We start from the raw sequence: 23,053 nt of genomic DNA, 5'->3' as shown, positions 1-23,053 counted from the left end.
GATGGGGTCTATTGCCCCAAACTCTCAAGGAAAGAAGTCTCCCTCTTGATTCCCTCAGTGCATATTCTCGTTATGTGGGCTGTGTGCTAGGGGGTCGGGATTTGAGCCAGTGTTTGGCGACTCCAGAAATCAAAGACTTAGCACTTCAACTCATTTGCAAGTACCGTATAATGAGCTTTGAGAATTCCTCTTTAGTCTGAGTTTGCACTCAGAAGTTCTGTAGCCTATGTATATTAGGGCAGCATAAATGACAGATGAGTCAAAGCCTTTTTCAGTCTCTTCTCGTTTGAACCTGAAGAATTACCAGACTTGACTGTCTGTGCTCTCCTGAAATTAATTAGAGCTTTACTTCCACTACTTTTAGTCTCAGTGAAAGTTTTGTTTCCAACTTATCATGATGACAATGAAAATCTTCTTAATATTTATCAGCAAGTTCAGCACTTTCAACTTCCCAAAAAAGTTAAAAGGTGAGAGTTTAGATTTTCCCCCCATTTTCAGATTCTAGGAAGGTAACTAAAATCTTGATGCTTGGAGCAAATTCTGTACGGTCTGAAAGGTGAGGAGGAGTGAGAACCAAATCTGAGCAAGATGGTTGAGGCAGTAAAATCCATTCTGCTTCTTCCTGTGTTGTTGTTCAGGGTTATCTAGCCCTTAATAGCGAGGGAAGTCATGCCAATAAGAGCCTCTTCACGTCCAGTTTCTTAAACAATTTACAAAGTAAAGACTAGCGCAGGCTGCCCAAGGTTGTGCTGTTCTATGCTAAATGCCTGCTGCTCTCTTGTAGTATTTTTGATCAGGACAGCTAAACAAGAGCAGAGGGGCATGCAAGGCTCTTTCAACTATCCTTTTACATGTATGTGTTTATATACATGTTTATTTTAATTTGCATGTATATAATTGTGTATGTACTACTTTGGGGGCCATGTCTGGACTTTAAATTGGGCATGCCTTTTTTAGATTTGAGTTTGTTCCCTGGGTGGATCTTTCCACGCTGTAGTTAAAGAACCCATCAGCCCTGCCTGATAATATCAGCTTTTGGCAAAAGCAGCAACAGGGGCTATTGACAACTTACCTGCTCTGTCTCTGGTTTAAAACACAATAAATAACTGACTGAAACATTGATTTATTACAACTATAAGTTAGGCTCTGCTGTCCAAAAATACAGTTGCATCCTGGACCACTTTTGGTGATACCCCCCTACTAGTGATCACATTAGAATGAAATAGAGGATCCAAAGCTAACATGCTTATTATAAGATCTATTCATGCAGAAATCTTCCTTTGCCTTTTTAGTATCTCTCTTGCCAAACATCCTCTTGAGCCCATTACAGGAAGCAATATAAACTATACCTTCTTCCACATTTCTTAAAATGGCTCTCCTTGAAGACAAAATCAAGAAGAGTACTTGATGCAGATTGTACTGTGAGCTCTGCTGCTGTATAGTGATGAAAAAGAAATTGGTAAAGGAAGGATTTGAATCCTGCCTTCCTATGGCTGAATGGAAACAGAAAACTGGAGGAAAAATTTCCAGAGTGGGATCTTGAGCTAGAAACAAGTACTATGTACAGGAAGTATTCAAACGATAAATTATAAAGGAAGACACCTTTTTTATTACTTTTGTAAGGTGTGTGGATTTGCATCCTGCCATCTTGAAGGAGACCCAAGTGCCAAATCTGAATATTTTATTGTAGAATAATGGTAGACAATTATTTGTATGTGTGATAAAGCCACAAGGGAGGAGATAGGGAGGTGGGAAATGCAGCTTGTCTCTCTCAAGTGTATTGTCTTCTAGCAAGAAAACAAGATGAGTTTGGAGCAGTTATATTTAATATCTCCAGGGAAAAAAAAGGGGGGTGATTTCTAATTAGTGCACAGCTGATTCCCCAAAGCTACACATGACAAAGAAGTTTGCTTCATTTAGATCTCAACAAAATCTCACCAGCAAAAATGTGATTTTGATCATAAGCCTCTATTAAACTGAGTTTGTGCTACCATATTTGTCATTTTACAAACTGGTGCTTGATGCAAAAATAGAAATATTAATATGTGCTAATGCTTTTACTGAATCTAGCACACACAAAGGAGAAGTTCAGGAGGTAGAGGCCACTGGCAAACTGCCATTTAGAGATGAGGAAACAATTCAAAAGTGATAAATTTACAAATGTTACAGGTATGAGAGCATTAAAGTTCTTGTCTGCATTAATTCTTTGCTATTTCTGGGTTACTCCAAGTCCAGTGTGTGTCTTTTGAAAAACATACATGTTCAGTTGAATGAAAAAGCTTGAGTTTTAAACCATAGTGTAATTGCCAGGGGTGGATTGAGCTTCTTGGTGGTGGGGAGGGATTGAAACTATTTCAGCTGCTCGAGTTTCAGAATTGTTTAGTTACCTCTGGGCTACTGTGTAACTGATGCAAAACAGATAATGGGCTGGGGCAGGGAAAGTAAAGGCTCTTAGCAGATCAGTCCTGAATGTGCATTTATTTCTGCTCTCAGCAATTGTAGCAGTCGCTGCTGCTTGCTGGGGATTTTGTTGCCCTGGGAGAGGAGGCCATCAGAAAAACAGCCACGTGGCAACTGGTACAGCTTGTCTGCTGGAAAGACAAAGCGTGATTGTTGTGTGAAAGGCTACCTCCATAACGAGCACTTAGGCTACTCCTGGAACTTGGCACTTTGCTGACTTGTCTCTGAACACAAACTTCCCAACCAGCTATTTATGTGTACGTGAATAATTAGTAAGAAAAATTCTGTTGTTACCCCACACCAGGAAAAAACAAGACTCCAAGTATATTTGTTAGACAATGTCTGTATTTCTTGTGCAAGACTGCTCTGTAAAACACAAGAAACACTGAAGTCTTGAATTTAACCAGCATATTTTGAGCAAATTTTGAGAATTAAAAATTAGTAATGGGACCGCAGCTAATTCAGAAGCAAAGAAATAATGTAATTTGCTCCTTTGAGTGATGATAGTTTTCATAAAATCTTTGGGTTTGTGGTTCTTTATCATAGTATCCAATCTAATCTAGCTACCAACCTAAGTATTCACAAAGACCTCCTCTCTGTCAAGAACTAGAGATGAGCATTCCCTTCCTGAACGGAGCCCCTGGAGCAGTGCTGCACCCACGAGTGATGCTCCTGCAGTGATGCCAGCAGCTGCAGTGACAAAGCTGTCAAAGCTGTCATGGGTGGGTTCCCCAGCTGAAGATTTGTTTACCTTGAGCAGGGGGGAACCGAGCAAGGGTTACAGTGGGAGGACAGACAAGAGAGAGGATGGGCTGTGTGTGTAAAGCTGGGAGAGGGCTACTGGTGCTGCTGTCATCCCATCAGCACTAAGGCAGGTCTCAGTTTAGGGCAAAGGTGCCTTCTTTGTGCCATACAACCCTGTCCCCTATCACCTGTGCCAATGTCTCTAGGACAACATAAATTTGTCTTCTCTGTGGAAGACAGGCTTATTTGGACTATTTGTCAGGAATAATTTCTTCTAAAATATGATCAAATTGTGGGTTCAAAGTGAGTTGCATCAGTATGCCCAGGGTGCTACGATTTCTGTGTCATTCATATGATAAAGCTATTAGGAGAGAACCCCATCCATGACTTGTTTCTGCTTCATTGCCAAGCTAACACCCTCCAGGTTTGGTAACTTGTTATGACTAACAACTTGGTGGAAGCACTGAAAACAGCTCATGGGGAGGGAAAAGGAAACAAAGGAGATAATTTTCCCAAGCAGAACCAAAGAGGTGTTTCCTGAAAGTTTGCTTTGATCCTGTTTATAGCAAAAAGTACTGTGTAAAACAAAACTGTATGGCTTACAGGATAAAAGAAAAAATCTTTAAAGGGATTAAGTCCTCATTCTCCTACTTATCTGAACAGAGACTTGTACCTGACTTCTTGTCTATTAAAAAAACTAAGAAATTAATTATATTGATGGTTTCTTGCTTCTACAGTAAGAAATGTCATTTACTAGGTAACATTTCTTTGTTGCACTATATTGCTTTATTGATATTAGGATGATGAAACTTGTGTTCTTTGGTAGCAGCTCAGTGAAGTTCAGTTGTGTTTACTGTAAGGAAAAGTAAAACTAATGTGGTAAATGAGTAAAACTAATGTGCCGTTAAGATGTTTTTAATCTGTGGACAATATTTGCCTCAATAATTTTCTTTTATATGTGGAGATTTGCTGTGGACTGGAATAGGAAGTGCTTTTTAGGTATTGTCAATATATTGCTTAAATTGCTCTTTTCCTTCTTTATGATTTCCTTTCTGTGGGTCTCAGGATTCCTCTTCTGGTTTTCTAAGAAAACAAGCTTTATGCAATCATGTGATTTGGATGTGGTCTTGCATCTGTCTGTCCTGCTGTGACAGCTTTTTAACCCTCTAGTAAATTTTAACCAAATTGGAGAGCAGCAGCAGTCTCCAAACAATTTACATTCTTAAATATTTATGAAAATGAGGACCTCGTTGCCAAGGGGGGGGAGAGGCTTTAAGGGTGCCCCTAACATAGGAGAGTGCCTACTAAGGATTCAACTCCTCCAAGACACAAAAGATTCCACATGAAGAACTATGTCATCAATATCCTAAATCCAGATAAAACTTCACTTAAAATGCACATACAGTTTGCCCCCAGTGAACTGAGCTCCCAGATAAAATCTCTAGCAAATCAGGCTCTGTGAGCTCCCTTCACAGAACCGTTTGTTTTGTGTTTGTGACCTTGGCCGAGGGTAAGCTAGATCCAAATTCTGCCTGTACATTACTATCCTTGTTTATTTAGACAGGTCTGGATTAGGCATGAAGAAATAATCATAAAAATGTTGCATTTTATGATTCATTAAGCTTTTAGTTTGCACTTCATGACATAATAAATAGAAGTGCACAGAAAGCATTTCTAGGGCTCTTTATTAATTGCTCTATTTCTGGGAAATCTGCTTGGAAAGTGGCCTCTTAGTGCTGCCCCCTCCCCTCTCCTGCAGCAGCATGCAGTTCTTTCACCTCTAATGAAGTTTAATCAACACAGGAAAAAAAAAATTGGTAGGCGTTCCAGGTCACAGGCATTGTGGTGACTCAAACACTGAGTGCTTTTGACAGACCAGAATGCACTTTGCAAACCTTCCATTGTTCTTGTAAGAACAAAAGTAAAAATACACTCCTTGCTGCATTCTCTGCAGCAATTTTGTCTTGATGGAGGTGATTTGTTGCTCCATTTTTTCACATATGAAATATTGAATGAAATCATCCTTTTGGCACATTACTGCTTTTTGAATTCTCATTCTGTTGTTCAGTACTTCAGTAGTTCTCTGGAAAATTAACCCAAGTGATCCACCAGTTATTTTGTGTAGAGCAACTGGGTTTTATTATGCAAAGATGTTAAATGTATTTCCATTACATAAATCAAGGTAATATTTCTCATAAAAAGATGGTATTTCTTGTCAAACATTTCTAATGTCACAGGATATTACAGAGCTGATAATTGTGAAGTTTTCCTATTATTTTTATACTCAGAAGTTGATGTTTCTACTATTATTTCCTTGTTGAGGAAAAGAAGGGAAAACTGAGAACAGGCTCAGTTTTCTAGTTACAGTATTTTATACCTGAAACAAAAGTGTTGTTCTCACCTACTGCTGTAAGAAAGCTCATGCAGAGAAAATGTTTCCCTTTCATGTTGTTCACCTCTCAGTTCCAGTACTGATGGAAAGTAAGAACATTCAGCTAGCAGTCACTTGGATTTTTCTGGTTCCCTTTACCAGGTGGTGACTCTTTAAAGATCTGTCACCTTTTTCTTGCCTCCCTAAAATCTAGGCAGGCATGAAAGTTGAGCTGTGACGCTTTTTGTTCTGTGTAGTTACTTCATGTTCACAAAGGACTGGTGACAGTGCAGCTTGCATCCCTCTAATAATATTGCTGGTGTGCCAGAGGTACATGGGGCAAACCTCTGAACTGCAACACTTTTCAGAGGTGCACTATTAGCTTTGGTACCAGCTGCAGACAACAATCAGGATTCCTGGCAAGTGACAATCTGGAGGCTCCTTGACCATGTTGCAATAGTATTACCTCATCAGTGCTGTACTATTTCCAACCCCTTCCATGAGGACAACTTTCTGTTTTTTGCTGTTAGGGAAATCATACTGCCTGGAAAGACATCTACATTAAGATAACATATTATGTGGTGTTGGGAAATAGATTTGCATTTGATTGGCTTATTCTTAGAAGATTAGCTTTAGAGACTAACCACACACGAAAGTGTTTCTTCAAATGCCATTTCTTATGTTTAATGTACAACTTGAAAAAGAAGGCTCTGCCAAGAGCAAAGGTGCTCAAAAACATTCACAGGAATTGAATGCAGGCAGGGAATGATGCCTGATCACCAAATGCTCTTATAAAACTCAGTATTATGTGTAAAAGGGTGGTCTTGGCTTCAACATCTACTTCCTTTCTGTTCTTTTGCAATAATATCTCCTGGCTGGGCTCAGAAGAGCTGGCTGCAAATGGGAACCTGTGTAAAAGGAAGGGGTCAATTGGAAAGACCCAGTGAGTTCTCCTGCAATCCCAGAGATGCTCTTTAAGCAGTGAAAGGAGCCTCCATTGTTTTCAGCAAAGTTTGCTGGGAAAGCAGTTATCCTGTGAGAGACAAACTAAGCACAGCTCTCTAAGAGGAAAGGATACGAATAGGTTTGCACTGCCATCTTCAGCCCTAGGAAAAAATGGAGTCTTTCATGTAGTAGGCAGAACATGTGGCTCAATAGGGATTCCCACAGCCTGTTACAGCAGCCAGGGCAGAAACCCAGGCACAGGGATGCCAGAGATCCTCACAGGAAAGTGCTTCTGCTCCTCTTCATACCTCACTGAAGCCACTGCCAGTCACACAGGAAGAGATGGAGAGATTTCCTCCATGCAGCCACGTGTAGCAGGTGCTACAGAGGGAAAGTGCATAACCCCTACCAGCAATGGCAGGGGGATAGAAATATAAGGAGAAAGGAATTGACAGTGAGGCATGACCTGTGTTGGGGAGACACAAAGCTGAAAAAAATGGGGCTGTTTAGAGTTCTAAAGGGGAAAATGAACCAAGTGCAGATGGAGAAGCTGGGAAGAAAAAAGGAAACTTGGGACAACATATCTCCAAGTCTGTATTTCAAGTTTGAAAAATTGGTTGCCGTTTTCTTCTGTAATACAAACTCCTCTCCCCTTAAGCAAAACAGCTTCTCTAGTGGTCAGAAGATATATAGTCTGCCAAGGAAGTCTTTAAACAGCACTTAAGACTTTTCCATTAGGTAGAAATATATATTCAACAGAGAAACATGTAATTTCTTGATTGAATTTGCTGTGATGTTTCTTGTATCGTCAAAAATTTCTTACTGACTTCTTGGAGAACATGGAACATGAAGTACTCTGCTGAGGTTAGTGGGATATTTGCACTATCTATCCCTCCTCACACAATATCTGGAACATATGTCATAGCAGTTCTCAAATGATTCTACTCAAAATCCAAAAGCATCTTAAAAATACATTAATGCTACTTTACATAAAGCCATGCATCTTTGGAGATCTAGCTGTAGAGTGAACCATCACATTACTACAAAGCTGAATTGCTTTAAATGCAAAATGCTGAATTTCCAAAGCTGCTTGCAGTAGCCTCTCTGTTTTATACACTATTATACTGGTGTGCAACAGGCTGCCACTGAACATTTGTTCCACATTTTCCTGAATGAAGAATGAAGGCAGCTGAGGTACCTTCCCTGCAGAGAGCAAAGATGAACAAATCAGAAGCTTCTGCAGGGGTGGAAAAGGAAAGGTGTGGGCTGCCAGCAGTGATGCTTATTCAGAGATTGTGAGAGAAGGAAGATTCTGGGGCTAACTGAAATTGCTGGAGCTATTATATAAGCCATTAAAACAAAACAAAAAACCACAACCAAAAGAAACCCCTGAAAAACACAACTAAAAAAACCCCAAACCAAAACACACACAAAAACCCCCTCCTCTAAGCTGTTAGCTTAATGGAAAAAAAGTCCTTTCTTGGTGCCTCACAACTGGAAAATATTTGGCAGTGGATGGATCTTTGCAGAAGACAATCTGTAACAACTAGTGGGACTTACTACTGGCCTCGAGTCTGGCTAAACATTAAGAACATGTGAACTGCATTACCTAATCCCACTAGTTGTGAAGCTGAATAATAGAACATTGTAATTTAACATTTAGTCTAGGACTAGCACCAAATCTGTTGGATAAAGGAATGTGACCTCTTGCTAACAATTCCTCACCGTTCACACCCCCAGGAACCCTGTAGAAAAGCTGTTGAGAGAAGATGGGTGAAATCTTCTGCAAAGAAAGATGGCATTAAAGGAGACGTGCTGTCAGCAGGATTAAACTTGGGCTGATGAAATGTGCCTAAAATCTGTTCTGAAGACAGAAGTTTTCTCTCTATCAGGCAGGCTTAGCATAGCTAATGCCAATGTAAGTGGATCCTGTCACACCAGTGTGCTTCTTCCTTCAGCTCAGAAGGAGGCACATCTGAAAATGAACAAGCACACCCTAGCTCCAGGTGTCCCTCTTCAGTGGCTGTGTTGTCCAGCCAACCTCCTGAGTCCAAGTGATAATAAACAGAATTTCAGCACTTGTTCTTCTAAGGGAGAAGGTGCATTTTGTATTCAAAGTGTCCCAGGTTCTCCCAGTCCCAGGCTGGGGCTACACTGGAGGTGTCTGTACATTGCTGAGGGGCTCCTCCATGCAGACAGAAGAGGGGCTCCATCTAATGGTTTATGAACTCTTGTTCCAAATGAAATAAGTAAAAGGGGTCTCAGGCTAGCCTTACTCAGGTTTCTGAGGCTTAAGAGACATTGAAACACTAAAGACTATCACTGCCCAAGGGTGTGCTCTCATTTAGACAGATAACTTTTCATTATTTATTTCACCAAATACTGTGACTCATTTTTGAGCCTGGTACTTGACAACTGAAAAAATTCATCTCAAACAGAAACTAAAATTTACCTACATCATACAGCATTTTCATTTTGAATGTCCAGCTGGTTATATTTGGTCTTTTAAGACCCAAAATCCTGCAGTCATAGCAAAATTAAATACACTCTGCTCTCTCTGTTGAAGCAAATCTTAAAACTATTGTAAAACTATCTGAAACCGAAAATAGTTCACTATTTAATCAAAACACTCAAATATCCACGTTTTGGCATTTATTTTTTTAAAAAAGGTAATTTCCTTATTTTTAGTTTTGTATATACACAGATGGTGTTGATACAGCTTTACCTGTGTGTCAGTTACTAAACCAGGTCTGACCAGCTTATTTTGTGTGATGGAACAGGATTATTAAAATTATTTAGTTTCAAGTAAGAAATAAATTCTGTCAGGAACCAGGCATTTCCTATCTCAGACCTAATGTGTGAGGGATATTAAGTAAGTTTCAAGAGCGTATTTACTCACTTCTATTTGATTTTTAGGAAAATATTTAGATGTAACATAGTGTTTTAAAGAAAGAATGCCTTTTGTGAACTATGATTTATACTTGACTGGTGCTGCTGTGCTCTTTCTTCTTGCCTTTCCTAAATGCATCCTTGAATCACAGCATCACAGTAGAGATATGAGATTGTAAACGAGGACATCATCCCAGATAACAAAATCCATCCATGTTTGTGTGATTCACCAGCTGGGTTGTGCATCCATGTTTTTATTTGCTCTTCCCTTATAATATCTTTATCTAACCAATTGTGGAATCTTCTCTTTCCCTTTGGTTGGCCTACACAAGTCTCTAAATGCATTTACTTAGTATATTTAAAATTAGTGACTTCTATCAGCAGCTAAGCATATGCGGGGCTGGGCAGGTTGCAGCAGAGAAAACACAAGCTGAACACTGAGAGAGGAGGAACAAAATTGCAGTGATTACAGCCACCCAGCCTGGTAAGCCATTAACACCATTGGCATATTTCCTGCACGTGATCTTGTGGGCAACAAAATGGAAAAAAAAAAACCTGGCATTGCTTCTTTACTTCCCCTTGCAGATTTTGTGAATGAAAACCCCTGTGAGGGTGCAAAAGCCTGACACTGCCATGGTACCTGCATTAACCCTCTGATGGGCAGAGCAGCTGCCAGCACCGCTGACAACCTATACGGACACCTGAGTGCAACCTCTTTCTATGGCTTTTATAATTCCAGTCAGTTTCCTCATGTTCTGCTGTTCTTTCTCATTTCATCTTTTCAACTATAAATCAGTCTTTATCAAATATGCTATATACCAGTGAAGAAGTAACACCTTAAATTCAAAATTCAAATTAAATCTACAGCAGTGCATATGGATCCTGAATTTGGCAGGAATTTAGATGAGATATTGAAAGTTTCATTACATAAAATTTGGGGGCATCTTTTTTCTTTTTTTTTTTTTTTAGTTTCACCAATTCATCTTGTAGATTCCTCCTATTTACAGTTTTGGTGTGAAAACAATAAATGTTAAGCTTAGATGTCCACCTGCTTCCATTGACTTGTCACTAAGGATGTCTGTAAATTTGGTTATTAAGAGCTTAAAGCTCTTACTCAAAACCTTGACTTTCAATTATATCCACCATTATGTTTATCATCAGCTTACAGAATACACAGTTCAGGCTTTTAACCAGTGTAGTAGGAAATTATTTGATTAGCATTAAGTTTGAAGGAAGTCTGAAGGAAGTAAGATCCATAGTCCTACAGTTTGTCCATCTTCTGGGTTCCTTTCCCTTAATGATGTTCCAGCTTACTGACAAGTTCCAGCTATATTTTGAGAGAGCTGCTTGGAGGACATGAAGCTCCTGGAAAAGTACAGCACAATTTACAGTGAGGGACTAAACCTGCCTGCTCTATCTGGGGGTACTGGGGTATTTCTAATCACGATCAGGGCTGGTAGATGTTTCAAACCAAATCCTCATGTGTGTAGATTTGGATAAAACACACCTTCTGCATGGGGTGCTTTTAGGGGCCATATTAGGTCCTCTAAATACACATTTCTGTCCACACACAGAGTTTAAAGCCATTTGTCACGAGCTTCCCTTTGTAGCCTAGAAGGTGAGTGGTTTGTGGTTTGGTCGCTGTTTGCTACCAGGCCTGCTGGGACATAAGCAAATGGATTTATCCTTTCTGTTTCATCCTTCTTTGTGTTCAGCACAGGGGTTTGTCCCACTAAAGTTCTACTGCCTGAGGAATCGGAAAATCATGCAAAATCATTGTATTATCATCTGTTATTCTCCCTGGCTTTAGTCATGGCACATACCCGAAATAAAATCCAGAGTCAATGCGTTTTCCTCTGGGATTAGGACATCATAAAAATTTAGAAAAGAGGGGCTCTTCAGTGATTTGTTTATTAAAAACCAGGCAATCAGAAGAGAGGGCTGAGCAGAGGGCAGAGCCAGAAAGGAATAATCAGGCCCTGTGACCAGAATGGGCCAGAGCACAGTGGGCACATGGCCAGACACAGGAAGAGGTCACAGGCGCAGTATTTACATATCTATGCATAAATCAGCACTATGACAAATCAAATTATGAAAGAACTATATTTCTTCTGCATGGATTTGCAGCTATAGACTCTTCATGTTTTATTAAGAAAAAAATTCACATAGTGGGAGAATTTTCATGCATTTGATAAACAAAAATATCTTTCTAACTGTTCTGATTAGAAGTATAAAGAAAAGTCTGTCAACGTCTCCTTCCTTATCTCTTGGTTCAAAATCTTTTCCATGTTTGCCAAGAAAATATACTACTACACTAACACCTGATAAGTAAATCATTCACTGACTCACTTTCAAAATAAATATATATATATATCGCCCAATGAAAATTTAAGGTCTCAATAGCTGTTCAGGCTGCTTACATGTGCTTTTACAGTAGTTTTAGAAATCATTCAGGATTAAAAACTGCTGGCTCACTGCTGTCTGCAAGGAAGTTTATAAGGAAGATTACTGTGTTTTCAGTGATGGTGCCATCAGGTACATGTGGAGGGGATAAGAAGTGTATAAAATATGTTAATGTTAAGTGGCAGAAAAAAACCCCAGATTTATACTGTGCATTTTATTATGTGCTAAAAATTGAGGGTTTTTAAATATATGTATGCTGTGTCATCCTAAGTATTTGGTAGTGGACAGGTTGATCCTTGAAGATTAGAAAAAACTCACTCTTACATAGGAACTCTTCAATCCATCAGTGCTCTATTGTGTCTTGTCTGCTTCTTTTTAAAGAAATTCAAGGAAGATCTCTGAACTGTGGGATGGATTTGTCGCACAAATCTTTCTCTTCCCTCTTTTCCATGTAGTGTTGCATCCCACTGTAAGGAAAAAACTCCAGTATCCATAGCTCTAGTTAGCTACATCCAGACCTCAACCGCGTTGCCCTAAATATATAAACCCATTAAAAATTGTTTGTTTTCAACAACAGAGACTAGACTGAAAGTAAATAATAGGTAAGAGGAATTTTTTTTTTCCTCTCTACATTTTAAAAATCTTTACTCATACATTCTAGTTGACATGCAAATAAAAAGTTAGAAATACTTTGCCCTTTAAGTACTAAGGTGTTCAGACGTCCCAGCAGGGACTGTGACAAAATATACCAGATGGAACACTTACCTTAAGGACTCCAAATTCTAATTTAGAAATTGGTGTAATACAAGAACTCGACTGGTTATAATTTATTCTAATTGTTTGAGTTGCCAGCAAGAACTACTGTGGGTATTTTAGTTGAAACACTACAAATCTGGAAAAAAACTGATTTCTAGGGATCCTAACAAAGAAGTGTCATCCTACTTTATTTCACTTCAACCGTTGCTCAAATCAACATTAGCAAACGGAAATAGATTCAATTCAGGAAACATTTTCCTTCAGGATGATCTAAAAATGCTTTCATGGTAGGGTATACATGGGATCTAAATTTAGATATCTAGGTTCACCTCCTCATGAGCAGCTACTTCTCTTAATTGCCTCATGAGCTGTTTTGCACACCAAGGCTACAAAAGGGCAGTGCAGAAGACTAGTCGTGTCCTTATCTGGAAACAAAGAGGAAAAGTGTCCCTGGAGACTTTGCTATTCCATCCTGCTTTCCTGCATTCATTCCATTTGGCAGTGTAAATGTGATTGTCTAGTATGGTCTCTGGGCTGTGAAAAGACACCATTCAGTAATTATGCTCCGAATTCCTTGGTAAGGGATTGTTTCCTCACTGGCAGGAGGGAGACTTTCTCAGAAACAGCTGCTGTGATTTCTGAGCACAGGTATCAGTCTTGTCCTGCCATCCCACTCAAATAAAGTGTTAGTGGTTAGTCTGTTAAAATCTACTCTTATAATTCTCTATGAGCAGAGCTCCCCAATGTGAAATAGAGCTCATTACCATGAGACCACCTCTCTGTGCCCTTCTTCATTTTGGAGGAAGATTGCCCATGGACAATGACAGGTATTTTATCCTGCCTGTGAAATGACATCTTGTAATAGTCTCTTACATAGTGTAATTACACCTTAGTTCATATTGCATAAAATGATGAAAATCAAACTGGGAAATAATTATACTATGATATAGAGCATGGTTGAGTTTAAAAGTATTGAAATGGAAGGAAGTAGAGAAAGTCTCTGGAATACTGCAGCTGGAGATATGACTTGCCTTAAAGCACAGGAGCAGGTCTGTGGAGATTCCTGATGCCTTTGCAGGAGGGCAGAATTCTCTGCTGAGGGTCTAACCCTGATGTTGCTGTAGCTGTGCTCCAACACAGAAGACATTTGTCTTGTACGTGCATATTTATGATACGTGCATCATTTATGATGATTATTTATGATTAATAAATGATTAAATGTGCTGTTTACCCAAGGATCTCAACAGCTTCTGTCATGAGAAAAAAGTAAACTTAGATTTTCTTGTGGTAGGCTTTGTAGCAACTTTGTAAATAGGCAGCTATTCAAGCTGTCAGATACCTGGCAATTCTTACTCCTGCTGGAGCTCCAGCCAGGCTGAGCAGGTGTTTTACAGCTCTTCCCCTCTGCAACTGAAAGGAAACCCCCAGTCCAGTCTAAAGGCAAGAGAGCACCTCTTTTCTGCTGCATAATTCATATGTCAGGGTGTTTCATAGAAATAGAAATAAAACGATGTTCAAGTAGAAAACATCCACCAAAAAAGCAAAATTCACAATTTAGTCTCACTGTTGGTATGAGATACTCTGTAATTATAGCAACACTAAGCTGTGCTCAGTAAGAGCCAAGAGTGCCTTTTGCTGACCAGTAAACAATTGATAACCTTGCTTGGAGAGCGAGTTAATTAGTAACACAAATTAAATGGGATGAAAAATCATAGTGTAAAATAGTATTTAAAATAGCATCATGGTTCTAAATAGGGAGTTAGAAGTGATGATACCCTCTTTTCAAATGGAAGTAGTTTTAGAGTGCCTTGGTACTCTGCTAAAGTAGTCAAATTCTGGATGAAAGCGAGAGAGGGATTTATCACTCACTGGCAAGAAGTTATAAGAAAGCTGCATAATTAATGCTAGACATTTTAAAGCCATCATTTTCAATTTCTATGTAATCTTTGGGAGAGGAAAAATGTACCTTGGCAATATTTCTGAGGAGATAGGGAGGACACCCACAGAGACTTATCTATGTTGGGTCAGAAATTGAGATCCCTGATATACCAAAAGGTTGTGGCTTGCCCTTCACTGGAAATTTTGTGAGCTTATCTGACAGGAAAATCTACTAATGAATTGAAAGTTAACTCATAACCCTACTGGTAGCAACTGCTGAAAACCAATTAAACAATTTAGTTTTGCTTATTTTTTTATTTTTAGAAAATATTTCTGAACTACATGTTTTACACTTGAGTACAACTTCCACGCCAGTTCTCCAAAGATGCAGTAGCTGAAGAGGAATTCCAGATGTGGCTGTTGCTCTAATCACAATTAACTGATAGCTTATAAAAGCCATCATCTTAAGGAAACATCTACATTTTACAAAGCTTGGGATCAAGAAGAAAGCCCCAGAGAGTAGGTTAAGGCTTCTCACTCTACTAGAAATAAAATCAGCAGAGGAAGTGAAAGAAAGATAATTAGAGAACTGAGTCTTGAACCAGGCAAACCATTTTCTCCTGTATGCAAAATATACCATGAAACTGCAAAAACTGTTTACACTAAAAATTTGGTATCATGTAAGATATAAAATAAAAATAGAATCTATAGTTCAGGTTTTTACAGCCAAATGGCTGTAAAAATTAAATAATGGATTAAGATCTTTAGACCTTTACATTGCTACACACAAAAGGGGTAGTGCCAACTCTTGTGCTTCAGTTTTTAGTCTCTCACTATTTGGTGTCTCCTAGGAGCCAGGAAAACACGTGAGAAGATAAAGTTCCATCTAAACTTACATAAGTATGTACTGATATCTAAATATATGGCACTCTTGGCTGTGAAGAAACTCTTAAAAAGGGAAGTCTGTATACATCATTTAGGTAGACTCAGAACATTTGGTGAGAGAACTGTCAGCACTGAAGTGTGTTTTGCATTGGGTGCTTTATGTGCCTTCCTTGCTCTCTTAGTAAAGCAAGTTAATCTGCTCTGAGCTCTGTCCTGCCATGTCTAGACCATCACTGCTGGCTACATTTCCAACTTGTAACAATACCTTGAATAATTTTATCCTCTGGTATGTTTTTTCTGTGATTTTAGTGTTGGCATCAGTTGTTCCAGTAAAATCAATGAGTCTCAATACCTTTTTTTTTTTTTTTACAAATGAAAACTTAGAGTCACAAATTTTACTTACCAAACACTGCAAAACAAAACCCTTCAAAAGTCCCCAAAACTTTTAATGATAGGACCCAGGTGTCAGTTTTCAGTAAGCCTGATATGATAGTCTGAAGTATACTTCAGAGTTTCTTTCCAGTATACAGTCGAGTTTCTTTCCTGTGAAGTTTCTTTTAATCTCTCAAAATACTCTGCATTGTGTGATACCCATTGACTATAAAGTCTATGGAGTTAAATGCATTGCTCTGATAAAACCAATCTGCCTCATTATCAAAAACACAACTATAACCAACAGCTGACCTGACAGTCAAGATCAACACTAGTCTGACTAGCAAAGCCCCAAAATATCTACTTACTGACAGGGTTCACTGCTGTCTAAATAAATGTGGTACTGTGGTGTGATTCAGATGATGTTGAAGCATCTTTAATTCAGATATCCTGGTAATTTGTCCCAGGAAGTGACTAAAAGGGAAAAGTTCTGAGTAAGCAGGCACAAGAGAATTCTTCTCTAGACCTTTTTTTTTTTTTTTTTTATGCAATGCTACTTGGAAAACATCATGCATATATTAAAATTAATCTTTCAAAACTACATTCCTACTTTCCATCTAAGAATGAAAGTTGAACTCGGGAAAGCTGCTAACTTGCAGGTGAATGCTCAGCTCTAAGTTAGCAAGAGCAGTCCTGACTGCTGGCCCACCACTCTACTGGCTTGCAAGGAAATGGTTCTAGCCAGGGCCCTTATCCCAAATTTTGTGGAAGAGGCAACATGGAACAGGTTACAGGGACTATTGAGTCTGTTATCAGTATGAGGAAGTTGAGGGCTTTACCATCAAAAGCCAGGAGAACTTGATTGAGAAGCTTACTCATCTGAAAATGAGTCAGGGAAGTTCCCGTGGCACGTACTGAGGGTGCATAGTGGGGATTCCTATTGCAAAGAGCTCTCCTGGCTTATAGTTCGATATTACATTTATTGTCATTGCTGACTGTGGGATGGGAGTAAAAAGAACATTAGAGCTGCTTAATGAGAATTAATGAGTACATGAGATATGTCATACAATTGTGTTATGTTCTGATCATTTCCTTGGTTAAAACTGTTTATTTCAGTGGAAATTACCAAGGATAAGATATGAGTCACACCCACCCCAGCAGAAATAAACCCAGAAAACATTGCTGGGATGGCGTTTTGCCTTCACCGAGGGAACCGTGCGGTGTTTCCGTGCAGCGGCTGCTCACACACAGCGACCCTCCCTGCCTGGGGCTGCCCTGGCCGAGCGCTGCCCAAACTTTGAAGTTTTCGGGACGCGATGTGCTAAGAGCGGGTGAAGGAGAAGGGTCTGACTGTGACGGGCTCTTGCCCGCCCCCGGGCCCGGGATGGGGCCGCACCTGTCCGGGGAAGCGGCGGGAAGGGGCAGCGGCCGCTGCCGCTCCTCGGCGGGGCCGGTCCCTGGGGCGGAGGGAGCGCATCCAGCTCCCTGCTGGGGAAACGCAGCCACGGGAGCCCCTCCTCCCCGGGCGCTACCGCTGACAGGGGCGGCGGCGCGGGGCCGCCAGAGACACCCCCCGGTTACATAACAGCGTCTGCGGGGGCGGCTCCGCCGGTCGCGGTCCCGCCCCGCTGGAGGCCGCCGGCAGCGCGGAGCGCCCCGGCCCCGCTGGCACCCACCGGGCAGCGGCTCCGCGCCGGCCCCGCCGCCTCAGCGGGCGCGCGCAGGGCGCATGCGCGCCCCGGGCCCGCCGGCGCGCCGGGCATGCGCGGGGGCGGCGGCCGGGCAGCGTTTGAGGGCGGGCGGGCGGAGGGTGCCGGCGGAGCCCGCGGGGCACCGGTGGTCCCGAGCCCCGCAGCCCGGCGGGGGCTCCACCGGCGGCCGAGCGGCGCCGGGGGCTCCCGGGGCGGCAGCGCCCGAGCCGGGCTGTGCCCCAGTTTGTGTCCAATCAGAGAGTGCAGCGCCTGCACCGGGCGGGCGGCAATGCGTAAACAAGCCCCGGGAACTCCTCCGCCCCCCGCGCTCCCCTCCGCGCCGCTCCCCGCGCCGCCCCGCAGCCGCCCCCGCCCGCCGACAAGTCCGGCGAGGCGCGTTCCCGCCGCTCCGCCGCCCTCCCCTCCCCCGCCCTCCCGCCCAGCCGGCGCCGCCCGCGCTGCCACACGCACCCACTCCCGCACACGCCCGCGGGTGCCCGTGGCCTCTGCAGGGGAAGGTAAGGGGCCCGCCGGGGGCCGCCGGGCAGGCGGCGGCGAGGTGCGGATGCGTGCGGGGGGGATCATGTGTCATAACAAGTTGTTGAACGTGACATTGCTCTTGAACTGCGGCGGCGGCGGACGCCGGGCCGCCGCCGAGTAACTTTCTCCTCCAATTCGGCGCTGAGGAGGAAGCCGGCGGCGGCCAGGCAGGGCGGCGGGGCTGCAGCCGGCGGGGCTGGGGGCGCGGAAGGCGCCCGGGAGAGGCTGGTGCCGTTCGCGGCGCTTGCGGCTTCCCGGGGAGACGGCGCGCAGCGCGGCGGGGGACGAGCCAGGGCTCCGCGTCTGGCGGCTGCTGCGGGAGCCGCTGCCGCCCCGGCGAGGATTTTTCTAGCAAGGCGCCAGGGCGGGCGGGGAGCGGGGAGCGGGTGCCTGTCCGAGCATCTCCTCCCGCGGGTGGTTATCCCCGCTGATGCCCCGTGGCGGTTTGGCTCGCTTCCGGCGTGATTAGCTCGGCTTATTATGTAAGATGTCACCGGAGGAGGAGAGGCACAAGCCGTCGGTGTGGCGGAGGAGGGAACGCACCGGTCCGCCGCGCCTTGCCCGCTCCAGGTACCGGAGCAGGGGGAGCAGCCTCGGCCCGGAGGGGACGGAGCTCCCCTCCCCTCGCATCCGCCGCTGGAATACGGCTGCTCGTTTTACACGTGGGTTGGGTGTGTTCCCCAAACCTTGCCTTTGAGCAGAAGCGTAACCTGCCCTGGTTCCTCTCCCATGTTTGATTGCTCCTATTCTCTCTCAAAGAAAAAAAAAATAAATATTTGAGCATAAAAAAGTTTAAGAACTTGATTTTTGCTTCCTTTATGTGCATATTTAGTCCATTAATATGATCTGGAGACGATGGAATGAATCATCAGTTCCCTGAAATAAAAGCAAGTGAATCATCTCGCATACACACGCACACAACTGTGAGGGAGCATGGTCGGTACCGTAGACAGTGAAAGGTTGGTGTCGGTTTCCGACACGCAATGGGATGTCAGAGGTAGAGACAGTGCTCAGAAACTCAGCAGGTTTCCTGCGGCTGCTTTGTGAACTGTGAAAGTTTTGCACCATTCAATTGCAGTTTTTCTGGCTCAGTGGTTAAATGGTAACCTCTTTCAGTTATCAACTTGTTACCCATAATTTTAGTCAATTAGTCAAAAGAGGGATGTAAAAGGTAAGAATTAAGTAATTGTGTTATTCGAAGTGTATTAATATAAAATTTAAACAGTAATACCTAAAAAGTAGCATCACACTATGTCCATACCCTGAAGCCAAAGACAGATCCCAGCTGCTTTTAATCTGCGTTTTGTTTTGCTTAGTTTTGTTAAGCAAAAATAGTCTCCGTTGAAGTAAAAATTACATAAATATGTATTTTTAAAAGCTAAGCCAGTTGATTTATTAAACATGTTGGAGTTGTACCTGGATAGACTTCTGTTCCTGGTCCTCTTGCCTGTTGGTGTTTTAAATGGGATAGAGTCTGGATCCTGTATATGGTTGTCCTTTCAACTCCAACTTGCTTCCAAAGTGGATTTTTCATTCTCCATGGTTTTGGGACACATTTTTCTCTTCCTGTACTGAGGCAGAACTATGAATTTTATAAGATTAATTTTTCTTTTTTTTTTTCCTTGACATACCTCGCACTGGCACCTCATAGTATTAATTAGAGGATTGGAGCAGCTAAGTGTGAGAAAATTGTATTACTTCAGGGTTCATTGCATGGCTTTTAACATCTCCTTATCAGAAATTCTTGACCAAGTTAAGGCTGCACTTGACAGTGAAAGCACTGTAATAGAGAATCTCTCAGGTATGCTGGGTGGTCAAGTTAACAAACAGGAAAATACTGTTTTATTTGTGCATTTCATTCAACAATGGCATAGCATTCATCCTTATTTATTGAATTTCCTTAAAAAGAAGATAAAACTATACAGTGTGTGTGGCATTATGTGTCCAGACCTCAGCTGAGAGCAGTAAAGGAAGTAATACTGAAAGTGGATTTACCACTCTGCTCTAGCTGGTTTTCCCTGCTCTATGAACACTGTAGGATTTAAAGTGGAAATGAAAAATTCTAGGTTTCACTTCTAAGCCTACAGAATATGCAAAATAAAGTGAGACAAAATGTATTGGTTTAAAGTTGCTCCTGTGCAGCTCCCTTTTTAGGACTGATAAGCAAATTACTGTGGGATGTACAGAAGAACTTAGAGAACAGCGGTGGCAATGCAGATAAACGTGAAGTGTCTGAACTTTGTGTCTTGATTTTTGCCATGTTGGGGATACGTAGAAATTGTTCTTAGCGTGACCTATTGATGTATATGAATATCTATATCAAAATTTACACTGCCTTTTATTAAAAAAAGATACTAAGTTACAATTTTTCTGTGCTTTGAAAGACTGGTGCCAACAGCATCTTCATATGTTCTTCCAACTATCTGAGTTAGAACATCCCAGTGAGGAAGAAAAAAGCCAGCCCAAAAGATTGGTTCATTTTTGCAGTTTAGGCTTTTAGACAAGTGCAATAGTTCACTATTGCAAAGTGAATGATCTCACAAAGTTCTGATCTTTTCCTGTAGAAAGACATACTGCTGGTGGAGAAAAGGGAAATCCTGTCTTCAACTCTTGAAAACTTTGCACCAAGTACACCTTACCTTGGGGTTGTTTGTTGCCCAAATCCTCAGTTAAAAAAAAACAATTGTTGCAGTTGTCTGGGAAAGAGTTTTATTTCTATTATTAGACTCAATATTTGGAAGATTAAGAAACAAAGTTGATTCTATATCAGTGTTGCAGCTATCTGTTTTGAGTGAAGGTGGTTAGGCATTTCTTACAATGAAGCTTATTTTTCCTGATAATTGTGGTTTTATCTTTAAATTTTCCCAGTAGATGTAGTGCCATGAAAAGTAACAGCTTGACAGGCTTTGAGAGTGAAGCCCATAATGAGCAGAGCAGGTGGAGTACTGGCAGCCAGTTCCATCAGGCTGTGACAAGACAGTGTCTGTCTCAATGTGTGTCCATGGGACATAGAAGTGTTGCTGTCCTTATCTTGATTATTGCGTATAAAACAAAAACTTCACTTTCAAGTGTGGGCCACTTCTGGGATGAAAGATATGTAGTGTTGTTTGAGCACTATGGTCTCAATAGCTGTCACTCCTCGTTCTGACATGTGAAACGAGTAGTTATCTAAAGCTGAAACCATTTATTCAATTATTAATAGTGAAATTCATGCATATGTCAGTAGCTTTCCTAACAGCTGACCAAACTGTTCATTTACTACTGTGCATTGGTCATTTCTTGCCTGTAATGGAATAATTTTGTTTGCCACTGATTTATGTATGTTTGGAGATTTGAAAGGAATTAAGAAAGTAGCCTGCTAATTTGCCATAATGCTCCTATTTTCATAAAAGATCTGACTAGGAAAAGACAAAACTTACTTTCTCAGAAGAGGTTAAAGGTGAGAGTAACAGTTATTGGGAGGATCTTCACTTGCCAGAGATACCATTGTGTCACTGACTGGTGCCTCACAGAGAACTTCAGGTTGCTCAAGAACTGCCTTCCCACACTGGCACTTGAGTTGGTGCTCATTGTTTTAAAGAGGGCACACATGGAGATGGAGCAATGAGTGCTGAAGATGCCTTTGGTGGCCCCTTTGCTCAGCCTCAGGGTTCGTTCTTCCACAAGGAGGAAAACCTCTTTTTCCGTGGTTCATGGTAATTCTTATCATAAAGAATTCTTAGCATCAATTACCGTGTGCCACCGTAATTGTTATCATAAAGAACACTTCCCACACACAATATACCAGTGGAGATGTAGCAAGGAATAGCAGTGAGACCTAAATGGTGAACAGTGATATTTTCCTGATTCATGGCTATGATTCTCATTACATGCATGATATTGATGGCAGTGTTACAGAATTATTTTCTGTCAGCTTAATCTGTAAGTACAATCTGATACCAGCAGGGAGAGTCCTAGTTCGTAGTTGCTGTAAAATCGCTCACATCCAGATTTATTCCCATCTTCCAAACTCCACCCTACACTTGTTTTGCTCACCTGTTGTTACAGCTTAGTTTTTGGAATACATGCTCTTGAGGAACCCCTTGTAATTCAGTCTGACTTTTTTATTGTGTTACACCTATTAAAGGCTTTGTTTATAAACAAAACACCTTAAAATAATGGAATCCAAAATTTAAATATTCTGGAGATAGATTTCAGTGCTGGGTACTACTAATCAGGTCAGAGAGAGAAATTCTGTCTGCTACAAAAAAAAGTAGTTTATCTTGAGATAAAAATCTTGAGTGATTCTTAGAGAAGTGTCACTATTGATTAAAGCAAGTGTAATTATATTTATTTCCTTCCTTAAGAAGAAGAATGGAATATGTAAGAAACGAGACTCTTGATTAATTTCATAATGAAAACACAGTTCTTCTTTCAGATGAAAGATCATCTCTTAAATAGCCAATATGTGTATTGAATGAAATTAAAGATGTTTCTTTCTTTCATGGTTTTATAAAATTGTTGTTTACTTTTTTGAAGAATCATCAGTACTAGCTGCAGAGACAAAAGATCCTTTATATGATATAAATGATATTTTGAGTAAGTATTCTTAGTTGATTTTGGCTGTAGAATTTTCCTGCATACAAAGTGATTTTGAAGAGCTGCTTAATCAAACCAATATTTTTCAGCTTTCCATCTTAACTCTTTTGATGTATCATAGATAAAGTAAATTTTTATGCTTTCATCCTAAATACATATTTACGAAAAGTACAAGAGGGGCTTTTTTTTGTGTGGATAGTGATCAGAGAATGCAAATAGATTTACTGGAAATAATGTACTCAGTGACAGTTGGTGCCTCACACAGGCCAGCGTTTAAAATCTACTATTGATGTGTAACTCTTGTGTATTCATTGCTGAAAATTTAAAATGTAAATTTACATGGGATTAGCCTCCAATTCAAAATTACCATTAATTGCAGAGAAGCTCTTTCAGTTTGTTGTGAAGCTGGGTGAAACCAGTGAGACTTGTAACAGAGGAGCTTTACTTTATCATCTGGCTTCTCAAGGTGTAATAGCTCTTAGTACATCCACTAGTAGAACAGGGAAAACCACACAAACTGTTGGGCACACAAGCCCTTCTT

At 41.3% G+C, this 23,053-nt stretch overlaps 1 protein-coding gene across 3 annotated transcripts in view; it reads left to right on the top strand.

Annotated features, from left to right (window-relative positions):
* PCGF5 (polycomb group ring finger 5) overlaps positions 1 to 23,053 on the top strand; it is a 94,688-nt gene that overhangs the window by 12,986 nt on the left and 58,649 nt on the right. For 2 of the 3 annotated variants that reach the window (XM_063405654.1, XM_063405650.1), the window contains exon 1: positions 17,826 to 17,912. The exons of the other annotated variant lie outside the window; for it this stretch is intronic. The gene's annotated coding sequence lies outside the window, so the exon portion shown is untranslated. Of the gene's footprint in view, positions 1 to 17,825; positions 17,913 to 23,053 lie in introns of those variants that run through there. 3 annotated transcript variants of the gene reach the window in all.

Source organism: Prinia subflava, chromosome 9 (genome assembly GCF_021018805.1).
Source record: "Prinia subflava isolate CZ2003 ecotype Zambia chromosome 9, Cam_Psub_1.2, whole genome shotgun sequence".
Classification (NCBI taxonomy): Eukaryota; Metazoa; Chordata; class Aves; order Passeriformes; family Cisticolidae; genus Prinia; species Prinia subflava.
The sequence above is the reverse complement of the archived record's forward strand: the minus strand, read 5'-3'. Positions and strand labels throughout refer to the sequence as shown.